Genomic DNA, 15,867 nt, shown 5'->3' on the forward strand with positions numbered 1-15,867 from the left:
CAATTTTTTTTATTGTGCTAAAATACATGTAATATAAAATTTACCATCTTAATAATTTTTCAGTGTACAGAAAAACAAGTGGTATTAAATATATTTATAATGTTGTGCTATCATCACTACCATTCATTTCGTAACTCTTCACCTTGTAAAACTGAAACTCCCGTGACCATTAAACAATAACTCTCAGGGATCCCTGGATGGCTCAGTGGTTTAGCACCCGTCTTCGGCCCAGGGCGTGATCCTGGAGTCCCGGGATCGAGTCCTGCATCGGGCTCCCTGCCTGGAGCCTGCTTCTCCCTCTGCCTGTGTCTCTACTTCTCTCTCCGTCTCTCAGGAATAAATAAATAAAATCTTTAAAACAAAAAACCAAAAAATCCCCAGTAACTCTCTCTTCCTCTCTCCCCATCAGCCCCTGGCCACACCATTCTACTTTCTGTGTCTATGACTTTGGCCACTGTAAGTATCTCATGTAAGTGGAATCATACTATTTGTCTTTTTTTGTAACTAGTCTATTTCACATAGCATAATGACTTCAAGTTTCATCCATCCATGGTATGGATGTTAGATATGTTAGAATTTCTTTAAGACTTATTAATGTTTTATTATATGTACACACCACATTTTTCTTAGCTATTCATCAGCTGATGGACACTTGGGTTACTTGCACTTCTTGGCTACCGGGAATGCTGCTTCTATAGACATGGGTGTGCAAACATGTTTTCAAGACCCTGTTTTCAATTATTTAGGATATATATATACCTAAAAGAGTTACTGGAGCATATGGTAATTCCATTTCTAAGTTTCTGAGGAACCACCATACTGTTTTCCATAATAGCTGTTAACATTATATTCCCACCAAAAGTGCACACAGTTCCAGTTTCTCCATATCCTTGCCAACTTTTGTTTTTTCTTTAAGATTTTATTTATCTATTCATGAGACACACACAGAGAGAGTTGGACTCCCCACAGAGAGCCCGATAGGGACCCTGATCCTGGGATCCCCCGGATCATGACCTCAGCCTGAAGGCAGATGTTCAACCACTAAGCCACCTAGGCGTCCCTGTTTGTTTTGTTTTTAGATAGTCCCATCCTAATGTGTATGAGGTAGTATCTCATTGTAATTTTGAAGTGCATATCCTTAATTACTAGTAATGTCGAACATCTTTTCAAGTGCTTATTGGCCAACTACATATCTCTTTGGAGAAATGTCTTTTCAAGCCCTTTGCTCATTTAATTGGGTTTTGTTGTTGTTTTTAGGAGTTCTCTATATATTTGATATTAATCCTTTATCAAATATGTGATTTGCAAATACTTTCTGCCATGCTGTGGACTGCCTTTTTTACTCTGTTGATATTATCTTTTGGTGCACAGAATTTAATTTTTTATGAGGTTTAATTATTTATTTTTTCTTTTGTTGCCCATGCCTTTAGCATCATATTAAAAAAATCACTACCAAATCCAATGTCATGAAGCTTTCATTCTGTTTTCTTCTAAGAATTTCATAGTTTAAGGTCTAACATGTAACTCCTTGATCTATTTAGGAGTTAACTTTTACATGTGGTGTTAGGTAAAGACCAGAACTCATTCTTTTGCACGTGGATATCCTGTTTTCCCAGCACTGTTTGTTGAAAAAAAAAAAAAAAACAAAACTGTCCTTCCCCCCACGGAATGGTCTTGGCACTCTTGTCAAAATCATTTACCCATACATGCAAGGGTTTATTTCTGGGCTGTCTACTTCATTGGTCTATATGTCTGTCTTTACTCAAATAATGCCCTATTTTGATTATTGTAGTAAGCTTTGAAATTAGGAAGTGTGAGTTTTCCAGTTTTGTTTCTATTTTTTTTATTTTTTTAAAAAAATTTATTTATTTATTCATGAGAGACACCGAGAGAGAGAGAGAGAGAGAGAGAGAGAGAGAGAGAGAAGCAGGCTCCATGCAAGGAGCCCAATGCGGGACTCGAACCCAGGGAATCCAGGATCACGCCCTGAGCCAAAGGCAGGCACTCAACCACTGAGCTATTCAGGCATCCCTGTTCTTCTTTTTAAAGTCTGTTTTAGCTATGTGGGGTCCTTGGAGATTCTACAGGAATTTTAGAATGAGTTTTTCTATTTCTGAAAAAAACATATGGAAATTTTGATAGGGATTGCACTGAATGTGTAGATTACTTTAGATAGTATTGGTACCTTAACAATATTAACTCTTTCGATCCACAAACATGGATGGGTTTCCATTTACTCATGTCTTTTTTAATTTGGAAGTTCATATTCTTTTTTTTTTTTTTAATTCATGAGAGATAGAAAGAGAAGCAGAGGGAGAAGTGGGCTCCCACCAAGGGGAAAGCCTGACATGGGACTCAATCTCAGGATCGTGGGATCACAACCTGAGCCCAAGGCAGACGCTTGACTGAGTCACCCACCTGCCTGGAAATTCCTATTCTAAACCTACTGGGCCTTCCACCTGACACACTATTTTGTGGGAAAAGTTTAGTACCAATAGGACACCAAAGCCATACATTTTCTAAAATGCAGCCATCACAAACTAGATAAAAACAAGGAACATTTCTTTAAATAATTTTAAGAAGTGAAGTACAGAATAACCACTTTTCCATACTAGAGGAAAGAAACTGCATAAAAATACAAAATTAATGAAGTAAAAAATGAAAATACTTAATAATTCCAACAGTACCGGTTATTACAAAAAGCTAGTAAACAGATTCATAAATATTTTACTTGATATTACTATGTACATAATTTAGCCTAACATCTGACACTGAAGAAAATACAAAATATTTACACGTGATTCCTTCTCTCAAATGACTTACAACCTCAAAGAGACAAGCTCTGAATGTATGGAAAATTATTGAAGAAAAAATTTTATTTGAAAAGGTGTTAAAAATAAATACAATCATTGAATTTGCAAATCTAAAAGTAATGTGGCAGGAAGTTAGGTAAGGGAAAGATGCTTGAAAGGATATATGAAGGGTGCCTGGGTGACTCAGTGGGTTAAGCATCTGCCTTCAGTTCAGGCCACAATCCTGAGGTCTTGGGATCGAGTCCCACACCAGGGTCCCGGCTCAGTGGGGAGTCTGCCCCTGCCCCCTGCTCATGCTCTCTCTCTCTCATATAAAGATAAAATCTTAAAAACAAAAAAAGAGAGATGCATGGAAGAACATATACTAAAGCAGAACATAGAGAATATACTTACAGCTATGGATTTCCACATGTATTGTGCAAAGTGCTTTTATATTCATTTCTTCATTTAATTCCTCCAACAATCCAATGAAAAGGGCAGGAAAATGAGTACTATTTTACAAAAGAGAAAACTGAGGCTCAGCAATATTAAGCAGGTGGAGCCAAGCACAGAACCTAGGTCTTCCGAATCAAGCTCTATTTTACCAGTGATTTCCAAACCCAGCATATCAGCCTCTGGGGTGGGAACAGATGTTTCAAGATCTTCACAGGCGATTCTGATGATTAATTAGGTTTGGGCACCTATATACTATGTCAGCAGTTTGAGTTTTATCCGGCATCAGAATTATCTAGAAGGCTTGTTCAAACACAGATTGGTAGGTCCCACTTCCATGATTTGATTCAGTAAATCTGGGTGGGTCCAATAATCTGCCTGTCTAAATAGTCCAGGGGAGAAATCTATGTTGCTGGGCCACACTCTGAGGATCACTGTAATATACTACATGCATTAAATTTATTTAACTAGTAGGTACTATTTGCAAATGATGAAATAAGTGTGCTGCCCAAACTCAGAACAATTTTCGGCAATTGTGAAGATTAAGAGCATTAGAACACTAATTTTTGCAGAGTAATTAGTCCATACTCCAGTGAGAATGACTTCAGTTAATGTCCTTCCTTTCTAAAACTGACAAAGGAGTGATTCAAAAGCTATCTAAACCTGAAACATAAAGTCATATTTGGAAAAATGTTCCAAATTCTGGCATTTGCTTGTATATTGAAGAATTTCTCAGTCAGCTTGCATATGTTTTGAAATAATTTTTTCAGAAGGGTAGCTGCATGGTTTATACTTTGAAGCTTCGTAGAACTGAAAAGATATGTTGCTTCTTGACTGCTAAGTCGGCTGGATAAAGAATCTGGTGGTCCAAACTGTCCACAGAACTCTGTAAACAATGCTCAACTGTCTCCTGATGTTTAACTGTAAGAATAATCTAAGGCTAGGAGGCTGCCTTACTTCCCTTGTGAATGAATAACTTTTATATATTTGTTTGTTTTCTTCTTTGCCTGGATGCCTGGTCATTATTGTTATTATTTTTAACAAGGAGAAGTACAAAGTTTCACCAGGACAGGTTTAGTTGTTAGTTTCTTTTTATTAAATTCTCTTGGTATTTGGCAACAGGACTGTTTGAATTATAGACTCAGATCATCCTTAAGCTCAGGAAAATGTTTTTCCTATAGTGTGCTTAATAATTGCTCCTGTTCAATTTGTTTTGATGTCTTGCAGAATGTCAATTATCTACATGTTGGATCTCTTTTACCCTATCTTTTATGTTTATCACCTGTTCTTCATGTTTTCTTTGTCCATCACATTTCTCCTTCACCTTTGCATTCTGGGAGAGCTTCTCAAACTTGTTTTCAGTGATATCATTGAGTCAATTTTCTCAACTTTCTAATCAATTTTTTCCAGTGCACAATTTAATTTGAATACTGCATATTCTATGGCTTTTTTTTAAAGATTTTATTTATTTATTCATGAGGTGCACACAGAGAGAGGCAGAGACACAGGCAGAGGGAGAAGCAGGCTAATACAGGGAACCCGACGTGGGACTCGATCCCGGGACCACGGGACCACGCCGTGGGCTGAAGGCAGGCTCTAAACCACTGAGCCACCCAGGCGTCCTTATTCTATGGCTTATTTGGATGCTGCATTTTAGTTTCTAATCTATCATTTCTTATTTTATCCAATACCCTTTTAATTTATGCCTCCCCATTAGCCACCCTCCTTTCATCTCAGTTTACTCTCTTATGACTCATTTTCCATGTCTTACTCCAAAGAATCCGCAGGTTTTTTTTTTTTTTAGTCTGCAAGCATAAAAAATGCTTTGTGAAATTTCTGTTATTGAAGTAACCTGTAATATCAAGGGTATGTTTTTTATCCTGTATGGAGTGCTACATTCTTATTTTTTAGTGGTTGCAGGATCTTATCTCAGATTCCATTCCCAAGTATCTCCTGTAAACTGGCAGTAAGATCTATAACTTGCTATAACAAGTAGGGCTTGATTCTTCAGCAAGGATACTTCATGGTAGAGGCGTGAACCTTCATTAGGAAGCATATAACGTCTGACAGTCTTTCTTTTTGTTATGCTAGGGTTAATCTGTATGTTCATGTGCTGTCAGCCCAATCCAATATTATAAAGTTCCCCATTAGCAGTCCATCTACTAGTTTTAGCAATCACTGATGACTGTTTCATTAGGGGTTGTGAAATGGTGATATTTTATCAGCCCTTCTTAATGTATTAGCTGACATATTTCTGTCAGAAAATCTTGGCCCTTTCTTTACTAACGATCTGGTAATCCTGAGGCATATAGTCTGCACAGGAAAGACAGAATTAATGCCTGAATCTTTCCTTTTATTTACCAGTTCAAAACAATGAATTGATCCCCTAGTAACTTCTAAAAATAAACAAGTTTTTTTAAAGTAATATATGAACTCATGAATTTTAAATGTTTAATGTGTTTCAATCCATTGCAGTTTTAACTTTTTGATGCTCAAATTATCCCACCTTTATTTAGTCAGTTCAAATCTTTCAAGTTGGCTCCTAAGTCCTTGTGACACAACCCAAGTAGCTTCTGACAGCCTTTTTGCTTTTTTGTATGACAGGCTATGCCAGGCTCATCATGTATGTTTCTTGCCGAAGACACAGCCCCTTCTTCAAAGAGTTCTAGTTCTTATAGTGGGAATACCTCTATTATTTCTGATAGAATTTCTTGACATTTCCGTATTTCAGGATATGAACACCTCCCCTTTTCCATACTTTGGTGCTGGTGTACTATTTTTTAAAGATATATTTAGGCATTTCCAAACTGAGTAGATGCTGGGTTAGAGGGAGTCAGATGCTTGCACCCAGACAGCTATCTGATTGTAAGGATTAGGTTTTGCTACTAGTAATAGAAACTAGAAATAAAATAAAATAAATCCTTGTATGCTCCAGCCATTGTTATTTTTCACTCATGTAGAAGAACTCGAAGTAGGTGATCTGGAACTAATATGCAGCTACATTATCAAGAACCTATGCATTTTGTCTTTCCACACCACATTATGGCCCAAAGACAGTGACTTACATCTCATCCATCATGGCTGTGTTATAGCCCAGAAAGAAGAGGAAAGGCAGAAGGGCAAAAAGAGTATATCTCTTAATTGAATGTCTCACCCACTTACAGAAAGTACTCCATAAATATTAAATTGGAAAGAGCCTTATTCAATAACAGTGTTTATGGTTGTATACATTTTCAATCTTATCTACTGGATGTATGACCTACATGGCAATCAGTCTTCCCACAGTCTACAGCTTGTGCTAAAGATTATCACAAGCAATCACTTATGGGTAGGTCAAACCTGCCTCATCTATTCTTAAACCTTCATGAGACATACTTAGCCTTAAAAAACAAACCAGCAAACACCAAATTATATTTGAATAATAAAGGAAGTTTGTTTTTGAGGAGATAGGGGGCAAGCTCACAGGGAAAGGAAGTATTTAAAGAGTAGTTATATGCCAGGTGCTATACATATTTTAGTTACTGAAATCAAACCCTAAGAAGGAGTTCTTGTTATCACTAGCACATAGTAGAAGAAACTGAGTAGTTTTTAACTCTGATGAAGAAAACCTACTAGCAAGCACATAGTGGGATTTAAACCTAGATTTACCTGGCTTCAAAGTGTTAGGCTCTTCATATCATACCACAATAGCATATTATCTGGTTCCAAATCACTATTTACTCTTTCACCAACTAGATTAAGAGCGGAATGATTTGTCCTTGATTTGTGCAGACAACTTAAACTACTGGCACTGTACAGCAGCTTCTGAAACTAAAATTTATTTCTGAAAAGAGGTTCTAAAATGTATTCAGCTTAATTCTAACATTGAAAGCAATAATATAAAGAACTAGGACAGAAATGTTTTTTAAGGAGCAAAGAGCAGCTTTTGTATACAGAAAAGCTGAACAGTTGTAGTGTAGCTAAAATGTTCTTTGAAGTATTGTATAATATTTAACTAGAAAAATTCTGCTTCTTCTGAGCAATGTGTCAAACTAAGCATATGTTATGTAAATAAATCAGTTCAGAAAGGAATCCTAGGCTTCTCCAGCTGTGTAGCATTTCTCCCCTCATTAGGAAAGGAAGAGAAAGAAAACCTAATGATGTGTTTACTCTGCATGGTTCAAGCATAGGGGGATTTTACAGTACGGCCTTGTAGAACTATCCTAGGAAGTTCTACAGAATAGCTGCTGATAATAACTTTATCAAGTTTGGTGCAATCCTGCAAAACCAGAATGACAGAAGAGGGAAAGTTCATCAAGCTGCTTGCTTATAGCAATTTTAAATAATCATAAAGTATAGTGTCTAGGGTATGCAGAAACTATGTGGAAGAAACCATATGTGGGCATTGATCCCAGATGATTTTTAAATATGAGTAAATACTGGGGTAGTTGTAACACAGAAGTAGTAGAATGCAGTGTTGAGCTACTTCACAAGCAATACAGAATGTATCACACTGGAAAAAAGGATTGAGGGAATGTGCTAACAGGAACCATGTGAGACCAATCTGCCAAGTTGTTGGACTACACTGTGAATTCTATTTGCTAGCTGAGTTAGGGTTTTTCTAATATTTATAATAAAAAGAAACATCTAATGTACTAGCCTTCTGACATTATACAATCTTTTGCAATCAAAAAGACATGGGTGGGGTTGCCTGGGTGGCACAGTCGGCTGAGCATCTGACTCTTGGTTTTGGCTCAGGTCATGATTGATCTCAGAGTCATGAGATCAAGCTGGGCTCCATATTCAGTCTGCTTGAGGACTTTCTCCCTCTGTCCCCACCCTCTGCTCATATTCTTGTGCTATCACTCTCAAATAAATAAATCTATATTTTTAAAAAAAGACATTAAGATTAGCATCCACATTTTAGATTTCTCTTAAGTAGTTAACAGAATTGCAGGACAGGAGACAAAGAGGGACCTTTATAAGAAGGGAAGGAGAGTAAGTGGCAGTTTTGAGTCCTTATTAATATAATCACACTTAATTCCCACAACTACAAAAGTGGGCATTATCTTCATTTTTGAGATAAGGGAAGTGGTATGGAACCAACTGTTGAAGCACCCACCTACTTACTGGCTTTGCTACAACTACCAGTTACTTCTGTGAATCGTAGTTTCCTCTGCAGTGGAATACGACTGGTACTAATCTACCACATAGGTACCTCTTAGGGTGTCTTGAGGACTGAATGAGCTAATGTATGTATCTAAAAAATATGGAAACCTTAGTTCCATCTTCCTTCTTCCAGAGTAGTTACTAATTTGTTCAAAGTCACAATTTATCCAAAATCTAATAAAAGACACAGCTGAAAACTGAAACCAGATTAAAGGACTAGAAATCAATTTTCTCTTAGTCCAGTGTTTGCCATTTTACTACATTTTTACTGTACTTCATCTTGTACCATTTATCTTCACACTACTATGGGTATACTAAATTAAAAAAAAATGTCCCAAACATCAGAGTAATCTCCCAAATTTTGAAAACACTCAACTTTTATCATTCCCTAATTCTAATAGAGGGCTCAAAGCTCCCCAATGAAGTATCTCATATTTTACATTATCTAAAACTAAGTAATCTATGAACTAGTCATCTAAGAGAATGCCACGTCACTCAAGATAATGCCATGTTAACCCAGAAATTTAAAAACTAAACAGGTTATGAACATGAATTTTTATAGCATTTATTCATAATAGTCTAAAACCAGAAACGACCTAAATGTCCATCAACTAGTGACTGGATAAACTGTGGTCCACCCATATAATGGAATACAACTCAGCAATAAACCAATACCTTGTATCTGCAACAACATGGATGAATCTTAAAAGCATTTTGCTAAGTGAAAGAAGCCAGACGCAAAAGGTTACTTAATATATGATTCTATTTACATGACATTCTGGAAAAAAGCAAAATAACAGGGATAAAAATTAGATCAGTAGTGGCAGGACAGGATTGATGGGCACGAAGGACTTTGAGGGAGTAATGGAAATGTTCTAGATTTTGATTGTTGTGATACAGGTTACATTTGTCAAAACTCACCTAACTGTACACTTTAAAAGGAGTGCATTTTGGGACACCTGGGTGGTGCAGCACCTTACTCTTGATTTTGGCTCAGGTCACGATTTCAAGTTCGAGAGACTGAGTCACACAATGGATTCCATGCTGTGCATGGAGTCTGCTTGAGATTGTCCTTCACCCTCTGCCCCCTCTCAAATAAATAAATAGGGGCACCTGGGTGGCTCAGTTGGTTAAACATCTGCCTTCAGCTCATTCATGATCTTGAGGTCCTGGGATTGAGCCCAACGTGGGCAGTGGGGACCCTGCTTCTCCCTCTACTTCTCTCCCTGCTTTTGTGCTTTCTCTCTCTGTCAAATAAATAATTTAAAAATAATAAAAAACAAAATTAAATTAAAAAATAAAAGGAGTGCATTTCATTGCACGTAAATTATACCTCAATAAATCCAACTATTTAAAACTTGTAACCTGTGGGGATGCCTGGGTGGCTCAGCAGCTGAACGTCTGCCTTTGGCTCAGGGTATGATTCTGGGGTCCATGATCCAGTCCCACATTAGGCTCCCTGTGGGAGCCTGCTCTTCCCTCTGCCTATGTCTCTGACTCTCTCTGTGGGTCTCTCATGAATAAATAAATAAATATTTAAAAAAAATAAAACTTGTAATCTGTAAAATTAGGCAAGAATGAATGCACTTCTATAGTTTTTTGAGCAATAAATTCTATGAATATATGGAAATAACATAAAATAGGCCATAATAAAAGGAGATAGTGTATTTTGGAAAAAAAACAACAACAAGCTTTTGAGTCTGATACACATAAACTTAAATACTGGTAGTCTGGACAATCTTGGACCAGTTAGGTAATCTCAAATTTCTCATCTGTAAAGCTGAGATAATACCTTCTACTTTATAAAGTAGTTGTAAGATTAAATGAACACTTAATTTGGTTCCCATCACACAGGAAACAAAGGAAAATGTCTATGGATGAAGTGATAACTCTTTTTAAAGTCAATAAAGAAAGAGTAAAGCTTCACCTATCTATATTTCATTTAATCACCACATATTTGTTAAACATCCCTTATTATAGTAAGTTACCATTTTCCCAAATAAGCAATCTGAAAAATGAGATAAATACAAGTTTCCCCCTGAAAAGAACACCTTCCTCTAACTTCTATGACTTTTATTATCTCATAAAAGTTGATAAGAACAGCACTCAAGAAACAAATACAATCTACCTTTCACAGAATGATATATTAGTAAGGAAAACACATTTTTATCAACAATAAATGTGAATTAAGTAAGACTTAAGCTAAAATTTCCCAAATGTACAATTTTCTAAGCAAACAGGAAGGTTACCAAATTGAATTAACTTTAGCACTGTAGGAACTTACATTTAACTCCTACTTAAGACCTTACTGCATGCAGAGCAAAGAGTTTGGATACTTTGTTGGTTTTTAAGTTTGAAATGAATGTAAATTACCATAAGAAATTCATTTGCTTAAATAAATAAGGCAGCTGAAGGAAGCTGAAATAAAATAGTATTTCTTTATGTATAAAAACATGTTTCTATACATTTTCTAACTTTTCATTGACATTTATATTGTTTTAGATCTTGGCACTAGGACTAATTATAAAGGTGAAACCTGAATTACAATATTTGACAAAGAAAATTATATCTTCTGGAATTTTTCCCCAAATCAAAATCCTTTTCTCCATATATGTGCATTTATCATGTATATTTAATATGTATGTACATATATATTTTTTCTCTTCCAGCAACAAGGCCTATTTTATACTGCACACATAGCTTTGTGTTTTTAAAAAATTACTCCATCAGAACAGACTTTAAAGTATTATCCCATATCTCATGAGCTTTAGGTTTCTAAGTGTGGCAAATATTGATTCAAGAATAAGAAATTAAGATGATAGACAAATCTTTCCTTTGCTCTTAAGCCAATCACAAAGCAGCAAGGGCCTCCAAATAATCTAATATGAATCTGGGTTATAAACCAAGCTTCTATCATATCTTATGATGCACATTTGTCGTAAGGACAGACATCATTCTTTTTTGTTAGCGCTAAACTCCATCTCTAGGAAGCGGATAAAATTTTAAAAGCTTACTATTATTCACTGAATTTGAAGACATGATACCAATGTTTTCCATCCCCTTACTATTTACTGCGTGGGGTAGGGAAGGGGAAAGGGGCTCAAGTATGTTACTGACATCAATTTTTGACTGAAAATTAGATTCTTCTAGCAGTTTCTTGGTACAAATTCACAGCGTGAAATGCAAAATGAAACAAGGGGACTTTATCTTATAAGCTAAAAACAAACCACATTAATGAAACTTTTATTTCTCATTTTCCGCTTTAGTCACAAGAAGTGGCTAAGGAGGTTACAGGAATTTGGTGGCTTCAAGACATTTGGGAGTCATATGGAGTCTTTTACGTGTTTTTCGTTATATTCTAGACCTAAACTCTTACAAGTTATAGACCACCTTTATTATTTTATTTTTATTTTTAAAGATTTTATTTATTTATTCATGAGAGACAGAGAGAGGCAGAGACATAGGCAGAGAAAGAGGCAGGCTCCATGTGGGAAACCTGATGTGGGACTCGATCCCGGGTCTCCAGGATCATGCCCTGGGCTGAAGGCAGCGCTAAACTGCTGAACTGGGCTGCCCTATAGACCACCTTTAAAGCTAAATATGTCCAACCTGAACATACTTTTCTGTAAGGAACTCCTATAGAGAATTCATAAAATTCTAAGCCCAGCCTTTCCTGCAGGAAGGTAATGCCCTAAAATGCTCAAATATGGATATTCTACAATCTTTAAAAAAGATGTATTTATTTATGAGAGAGGGAGAGAGAGAGAGAGAGAGAGAGAGAGAGAGAGAGAGAGAGAAAGAGAGAGAGAGAGAGAAAGAGAGAAAAGCGTGCAAGCAGGAAGAGGGGCAGAGGAACAGGGAGAGAAGCTGACTCCCCACTGAGCACAGAGCTGGATGCAGGACTGGATCCCAGGACCGAGATCATGACCTAAGCCGAAACCAAGAGTCAGATGCTCAACTGACTAAGCCACCCAGGCATGCATGCAATTTGATAACGTTAAATAATTTCATTACATTACTAGAAAATTATTTCTCACTTGTATATTCTCTCAATTCCTTACTGTCTGCTGCTCCTCCCCAAACAGCATATCCTCCACTAACACAGAAACAGTCTCAATTAGCTTATGATTTTAAACTAATCTAAAGCTTCTAATTCTCCAAGGATGAATTTCTTATACATTTTACTGAGGTACTTATGTCAAAAAATAAATTCCTTGAAGGGAGAAACCAAGTGTGAATGGATTTTTCTCCCTCTCAAAGTGCCTAGGACAATACTGGGATTGTTTTCTTTCCATATAATAGTCTAATTATTTCTGAAATACATGTGTATAAATTCCTGTGAATATAATTCCCACCTCAAATTCTACTTTGCTATCATAAACACTTTTTTCTCCTGTAAGAAATACTCAGTTTGGGATGTGTGAAGTATCCCAAGCTCTATAACAATGAAACACATTTATTTAAAGGCAACCCATTTAAAAAAAAAAAAAAAGGCAACCCATTAATTAAACAACAACAACAAAAAAGTATTAGAAATCCTTAAGACACCTGGCATAAGATAAAACAGCATTTTCTACTTTCACAACTAATAAACCTAAGAGGAATTAAGGAAAATGGGCACAAGTTTATATACACACATGCTTTGTGTAGTTACACCAATCCCATTGTACCAAGTGACAGATCAAAACTATTTTGTAATGTAACACAATATTATGTATGTGCTACTGCCCAGAAATATCATAATATTATGATATACATTATATCTAAATATTATTTAGAACATATTATACCTGGATCCGCGACTATTAGGAAGGCATTAAAGACTGTTCAACCATGCTCTACTCTCCTATCAGACTGATACTACTGGTTTGACGTACCCACATACTACATACATACAGGAAGTTGCTGTCTAGCTTAAATGATTAGAATTATGTTATTTTTATGCAAATAAAAAGGTATTATGATCACTCAGACAACAGCTTACTTTATTCCATCAAAGGTTATATTTAGGGTATATAAATGGGAAAAGGATACGTAAATGACATATATAAAGATATTAAAAAGGTCTTTCAAGAGTTAAAGAAGAATAATAACAAAAATGAAACCGGGATATTTGCTATGGGTTTCAAGTGCGCAATGAATATTCCACCAAGACACCTAGTACAGGATTTTTTAGGAATGACTGGAAAAGAAATGCTAGATAGCAAAAACAAAACCCTTGTCTGCTTGGAAAAATATTTGTCTCTAAAAATTTAAGGTATAATAAAATCTGTCTCATCATCCACTTACCCACATCCAAATAGAGCACCAGGAGAAAGGCTGATTTTTGTCACAACTGCAAAGTGGATTTGAATTCTTGATCATTTGTTTTGTCAAAGATTTACTTTCACTGTCTTGTTTGAATTATCTCTATCAAGTATTCCATCTGAAATACAGGCCTTTTTACTTTAGAAGGGAGTCATGAGCCACAAAATGCTGACAGCCTCTAGAAGCTAGAAATGCGAGTAATGCAAGTAACAGATATTACCTACAGCTTCAAGAGGAGCACAGTTCTGCCAATACCTTCATTTTAGCCCAGTGAAATCCACTTTGAACCTGTGACTTCCAGCACTAGAAAATAATAAAATTGTGTTGTTTTAAGCCCCTACACAGTAATTTGTTACAACAGCAATAGAAAACTAATACATCTAGCAATCAGTAAGTCCCAACAAATAACTGTTTTTACCGATTCTTGGTTGGGGATACTTATATAGAATCTATACCTTATTTTGATAACCAGGTTTGGTAGGCATAATTTTATGGCTAATGAGAAAGTGAATGTCAAATCAAAGAAAACATTAAAGCTAAGAAACAGTGATAAATCATGCCTCTCATGGCAGACTATAGCTCAAACATATATTACTGAGAGAATGCTGAAATTTGCAACTATAATTGTACATTTGTCTACTTCTCCTTTTAGTTGTACTGTTTTTCTTCATCGATTTTGAAGTTCGATTATTGGATGCCTTACAGATCTAGGACTGTTTCAGCCTTTTGACAAACTGACTGCCTTTACATTATGAAATAACTTCCATATTTCTCATTCAGAAATCTACATTATCCAACATCAATATAGGAACTTCAAGTTTGTGATTACTGTCAACATGGTATATAATTTTCTCATCTATTTACTTTTAACCTGAATATTTCAAAGTGGGTTTCTTGTAGACAGTATCCAACTGAACCTTACTTTAAAAACATCTAATCAGACAATTTCTTTTATCTGGAGTGTATAGACCATTTACATTTAATGTGATCACTGATATGGTTGGATTTAAATTAAATCTCTTTTACTTCTCTATTTGTCTCATCTTTCTTTTGCTCTTTTTCTTTTTTTCCTGACATCTTTTGGTGGGTATTTTTTATGATTCCATTTTAGCTCTACAACTTTTAGCTATACGTCTTTGGTTTTTGTTTGTTTATGTTATAAACACCACAATATATTGTTATTCTTGTTTTAAACAATTATCTTGTTTTTCTATAGACTTCTCTATCCAAACATATTTACCATTGCCTATTTTCTAAATTTCTTTTTGTGGATGCAAATTTCCATCTGATATCATTTTCTTTCTGCCTGAAGAACTACTCTTAACAGTTCTTACAGTGTAAGCCTGCTGGTAACAAATTCTCTCAGCTTTATCTTTTATTTTGCCTTCATTTTGGAAACATTCTTTTTGCCAGGTACAGAGTTCCAGGTTGAGTTTTTGTTTATTTTTCTTCTTCCAGCACTTTAAGGATGTCATTTCTGGCATGCATAGTTTCTGACAAATCTGTAGTGATTTTTATATATCTGTTCATCTGTTATTTAATGTGGTGTATTTTCCTCTGGCTGATTTTTACATTTCTTTCAATACATTTGTCACTGGTTTCAACAATTTAATTATTATATCTGGCTCTTCTGCTTAGAAATTTGTAAGCTTCTATATTCTATGAATTTACAGTTTTTATCAAACTTGGTAAATATTTGCCTACCATTTCTTGAAATATTTTTGTCTTCCTGTCTCCTTCTGAAACTTGATATACTTGTGTTAAATTGCTTGATGTTATCCCACAGTTGACTGATGTGTCTTTTCCAACTATTTTTTTGTTGTTATTTCATTTTAGATAGTTGCTATTGCTATGCCTTCAGGTTTTAACTAATCTTGTTCTCCTGCAATGTCTAGTCTGTTAATCTCATCCGCTGTATTTTCAATTTCAGAAATTTTATTTTCTATCTCTGGGTGTTCTATTTGGGTCTCACTTTTTAAAACGAACTCCCATTTCTCATTGTGGCATGTTTGTTTTCCTCTACTCTCCTGAACTTAAGGAGTATAATCACTGATTTAATGTCCTTGGTCTGCTAATTTGATAATGTGTCATCTTTCTTCCTATTGGTTTATTTTTGTCATGGTTATGGGTCATATTTTCTGTTTATCTGCATGTCTGGCGATTTCTT

At 35.6% G+C, this 15,867-nt stretch overlaps 1 protein-coding gene across 4 annotated transcripts in view; it reads right to left on the bottom strand.

Moving 5' to 3' along the window:
• The window catches only part of GLCE (glucuronic acid epimerase), a 113,825-nt gene that overhangs the window by 27,783 nt on the left and 70,175 nt on the right, over positions 1–15,867 (bottom strand). The window contains exon 1 of one of the 4 annotated variants that reach the window (XM_055320054.1): positions 13,683–13,759. The exons of the other annotated variants lie outside the window; for them this stretch is intronic. The gene's annotated coding sequence lies outside the window, so the exon portion shown is untranslated. Of the gene's footprint in view, positions 1–13,682; positions 13,760–15,867 lie in introns of those variants that run through there. 4 annotated transcript variants of the gene reach the window in all.

This window comes from Nyctereutes procyonoides, unplaced genomic scaffold (genome assembly GCF_905146905.1).
Source record: "Nyctereutes procyonoides isolate TBG_1078 unplaced genomic scaffold, NYPRO_anot_genome, whole genome shotgun sequence".
NCBI lineage: Eukaryota > Metazoa > Chordata > Mammalia > Carnivora > Canidae > Nyctereutes > Nyctereutes procyonoides.